We start from the raw sequence: 5,108 nt of genomic DNA on the forward strand, positions 1-5,108 counted from the left end.
ATGGTGTTGGACCGGAAATGCGGGTTTTGCGGAGAGAAAAAAGCATAAAGGGGCGTGTCGTCGGTCAGTGCCACGTCAGCATAATAATCATGTTTTGTATTTATAAAACTGATCGAACATTTATTTAGAAATGATAGCATCAACGTGGTGTGTTTTAAGAAAATAAATGTTCCTCTGGAGAAAAATAGAGAAGAAAAATAAATATCACACGTTTGCCATTTGACCTCTCACGCGCCACGTCATTGTGGCATTTAAGCCCCGTCAAAAAAATCTGACTATGGCATAAATTAACGGTATTTTCCTTTACCGTTTACCAGTAATTGTGTCATTGATTTTGCATGTGGGGTTAATGGGGAAAATTGCGTTTCACCTAAATACTTTTTCATCAGAGAGAGGAATGTATATCAGAAGGCTTTGTTCACAGGACCACAGCTGCATGAACCACAGATGAAGCTAGAAGTGATCTATTAATAGTCCATTCATTTTCCAATAGCTGCAACAAAGCCTTTTTTTGTTGGGAAAACAAATAATACATCGTCAGACATCATAGATTTCACAGAACAAGCAAATAACAGACTAACAGAGACAGCATTTTAAGATTGTACACTAGATACCACCAAATAACTGATTTTAATGATGTACGATAGATACACTTTTCTTGTGATTTACATGTTTCAGCGAAAATGTAGATGTGTGTTTATGAAGTAGGATCAAGAGAGGTATCACAAAACTCAATGAGTTAACATTGCTTTCAAAATAAACAATGACCAGTATTTCTTAAAACACATATTCCCAAATCCGTCCAAAATTTAATAGAATATGGACAACTATAAAATAAACCTGTACATACCTGCACATAATCCTTTTATATACCTGTAGATACAGGTATATATCTATATCTGTACATATCCCTTACACTGACTTACTATGACTTACAGTACTACCATAGTAGGCGGCATGGTGGTGTAGTGGTTAACACTGTCGCCTCACAGCTAGTCCTGGGTTTGATTCCCACTTGGGGACCAGGTTGCCGTGTTGCCAATTACCCAGGTGGGGTATCTCCCGGGCCACTCTGTGTGGAGTTTGCATGTTCTCCCCCCGTGCTCGCAAGGGTTTCCCCTCCCAATAAGATAAACCCAATGGAAAAACATGCACAACAGATCGCTAACGCTGTCGCGTCCCTGACGAAGACGGACAGGAGCACTTGGATTGGCCGCAGCCCTTGTCTGCTCCCGGCTGTCCTTGGGGGGAAGGACGATGGGATGGGAAGTGCAGAGAACATTTCATTCAGTGTGTGTGTTCCTGTGGGTTGCCCATCGCATGTTTCAAGTTTCAAGTTTCTTTATTAGTTGTCATACAGAAGTACAGAATTCTTTTATACAAAATGCTTCTTTCTGTTACGCTCCAGAGATGTGTGTGTGTTCAAATCTGCATGACAATGTTATGTTCTGGTTACACAGGGTTTGCTGTATGTTGTGATAGTGGGTACGGTGCCTTTAAGAGTGTGACTATTATGGGTTGCTGTTGGTTACGGGCAGAGCGTGCGCTGATACATATATATAAGTAGTGTGATCTGTGATTTGCGACAGTTGACTAAAGTAAACAAGTTGTGGTTCCGACATTGAAACTGTGTGCATGTATACAGTCATTTCCACGCACAACATTTGGCGACGAGGATGGCTGGATTTAGCCTTCCCCCACCGATGTGTTTCTCGCGGTGCCCGGGGAACCCACAGTGCCATGGACACAGTAGTTGACAGGTTTTAATGCCTACATTGTGGCGCTGGGATTCTCCAACGATGAGCTTCACGACAAGCGGAAAAACGGCTTTCCTTTTCCACCTTCTCGGTATCGAAGGCCAGCGAATGGACTTCCGACTGTGGACTTCATCGGATTCCGCCTCTCTGGTGATGGCATCGCACCTCTCTCTTCCAACGTCGAGGCAATACAGTGCATCCCAGAACCAACCTCCAGCACACAGGTCGCCTCGTTCCTGGGAATGACCGCTTATTACTTGCGTTTCCTGCCCAACTACTCACACACGACAGCACCTCTCCGCCAGCTCCTGAAGAAGGAGGAGCCGTGGGACTGGTCACCACAGTGCGCTGAGTCCTTTTCTATGCTGAAAACACAGTTAACGTCACCTCCTGTCCTCGCCCATTTCAGCCTCTCCAGCCCCACCTTCAACGCCTCCGCCGCTGCAGTTGGAGCTGTCCTGTCACAGAGAGGCCGATCGCCAGAAACGGCTGGCCACCCTGCATCCCCGAAGAGTTGACGCCGTTTGCTAGGGTGAAAGATGAGCTCTCCTGCTGGGCAGAGACACGTGTGTCTCGAGAGGACTCTGCACCATTATCCCAAACACGCCACCTTCAACGCCTCCGCCGCTGCAGTTGGAGCTGTCCTGTCACAGAGAGGCCGATCGCCAGAAACGGCTGGCCACCCTGCATCCCCGAAGAGTTGACGCCGTTTGCTAGGGTGAAAGATGAGCTCTCCTGCTGGGCAGAGACACGTGTGTCTCGAGAGGACTCTGCACCATTATCCCAAACACGCTGCGTGCACGTGTGCTGTCAATGGCGCATGAAGGTCACTTGGGAATTGTGAAACTCAAGCGGCGGTGCCGTGAGCTGGTGTGGTGGCCAGCCATTGACCGCGATATAGAGCATCTGGTCCAGGACTGCTCAGCATGCCTCCTCAGCGGGAAAACCGGACCCCCGTCGACCCCTCCCCTACAGCCGCTCCCCTGGCCTTCTCGCCCCTGGGAACCTGTGCAGCTGGACATCTGTGGGGAAATCCACGGCCGTGGTGTTCCCCACCACCAGCGTGTATGATCTCCACTCCAAGTGGCCAGAGGTGGTGCCTGTGGGGACAGTGACATCGCACGTCATGATCCGTATACTGGATGGCCTCTTTGCACGCTGGGGGGTGCCTCGGGCCATAACGACAGACAACGGCCCTCAGATGACATCCGCGGAGTTCTCTGACTTTCTTGCCAGCAGAGGTGTCATACACATCCGAACTGCTTTCTACAACCCACAGGCCAACGGTGGCACACCTGGCCCAAGGCTGTGCATTCGAAGAAGCACTCAATCAGACCTTGCTGCACTACAGAGCGAGCCAACACTCCCAGTGTTTCCCATCCCCCACAGCCCAAATGAAATGATAACAAATATATATACTAGACTGACCTGAGGAAAAGGCTGCAGGGAGAAAGCACTGCAGTCTAGTAGATTTTGTGTTTCGAGCACAAAGTTCATCATAGATCTAGCCTCTTTATTTTGCTCTCAAAGTGCACCAGATTGATGCATTTAACTTTAAAATGTAAGAGGCACAGCACCGCTGCTGAATTTTTTTTTCAGGGGAAACACTGACTCCACCACTGGAGTGTCTCCAGCGTTTCTGACGCTTGGCCGAGAATTGGAACTGCCATTGCACAAGCTCCGAGCACCAAATGGAGAATTTCACAGACCCTCCCTGCCCCAAATCCGAGAGACTGTTGCCGCGCGGCAGCGGGAGACGAAGGACAAGGTTGACAAGAGGCGCAGGGCGAGGCCACCGTCTCTTCAGGTCTCCGACTGGGTCCGGGCTCGACGGCCACACAGACAAAACAAGTTGGCCTCGTTCTGGTCCCAGGCCAGACAGGTCAGACGCCTCCTCGGCCTCGCCACATTCCTACTCGATGACGGCTCGCGGTGGCATGCTAGTAGTAGGTTGAGGAAAGTCCCAGCACCCTTCTCTGAGTTTGCATGTTCTCCCCCCGTGCTCGCAAGGGTTTCCCCTCCCAATAAGATAAACCCAATGGAAAAACATGCACAACAGATCGCTAACGCTGTCGCGTCCCTGACGAAGACGGACAGGAGCACTTGGATTGGCCCCACGCCGCAGCCCTTGTCTGCTCCCGGCTGCCCTTGGGGGGAAGGACGACAAGATGGGAAGTGCAGAGAACATTTCATTCAGTGTGTGTGTTCCTGTGGGTCGCCCATTGCATGTGTGTGTTAAAATCTGCATGACAAATAAAGACTTATACCTGTATCACTGTACATATTAATACTACAACTCTACAATACATCTGATTAGTGTAACGGGGAAGCCTGTGAGTCTATCCACAGTCACAGAAACAGGGGTGTTGACAAGTGACTGTGGCATTACGAGCTGGTAAGTTAAACTCACTTCCTCATAACAGGGTTAACAGACGCATAGGTACGGTACTTAGGAGTGGATTCACTTCTTAGTGCAGCGGCCTGTGTCGTCGCCCGCGGAGCGGGAGCCCCCTGTTCGACTCCCCCTCGGGACATTCTCATTTAACATCAACACAACGCAGACCAATATGATCCGTCACGTTAGCACTATTACTCAGTAGTACTAATTTATCTATTTTATACCCAGTTTAATCACCTGTACTGTCATTGTATATTATTATTGCACTTTACTGTTACATTTGCACTCTGGTTGGATGCCAAACTTATTTTCGTTGTACTGTACTTGTGCTGTATGATGCCAATACATTTGAATCTAATCTAATCTAAACAACTCTAAAATGTCAGGTTTCAGGTTCACTATAGCAAAATGTACGTTTTTCATCCAAGTCAGTACATTTTTTAAACAATTTAAAAACAAACTTCTCTAATTTTGTGGACAAAGTCACGCCTCTGCCATTCAGTGTTATATATGTGTGAGCTCCAGTATGATTTCCCTCTTGGTGAGATCTTATTTTTAGAAGAAAAACGTTCTCTTATATGTTTATTACTGCTAATACTACTGCTGTGACTTCACTGTCACCTCCACTACCATAATTTGCATTATTTGTAACTTTACTTTTCACCACTACACTGTGAACTGAATGTGCAATACTGTTACTGTGCCCACTCGCGCCTTATTTTTTCTATTTTATTTATTTAGTAAGGCATTTATTTTAGGCATTAAACATTTTCCTCATATTTTAGATCTAGAAACTTGAATTAGTACATTATTTGCAGCAAAGGCTGCACTAGACTCGGGAGCTACCGGAAATGACGTCGCCCGCGAGAGTGACACGACCACAGCTATGTGTGGGCGGGGTCTATCTTTATGTGGGCGTGGTCTATCTTTATGTGTACGTAGACAAACTTCTC

The sequence above is a fragment of the Notolepis coatsorum genome (assembly GCF_963971535.1).
Source record: "Notolepis coatsorum genome assembly, chromosome: 1".
NCBI classification, from domain to species: domain Eukaryota; kingdom Metazoa; phylum Chordata; class Actinopteri; order Aulopiformes; family Paralepididae; genus Notolepis; species Notolepis coatsorum.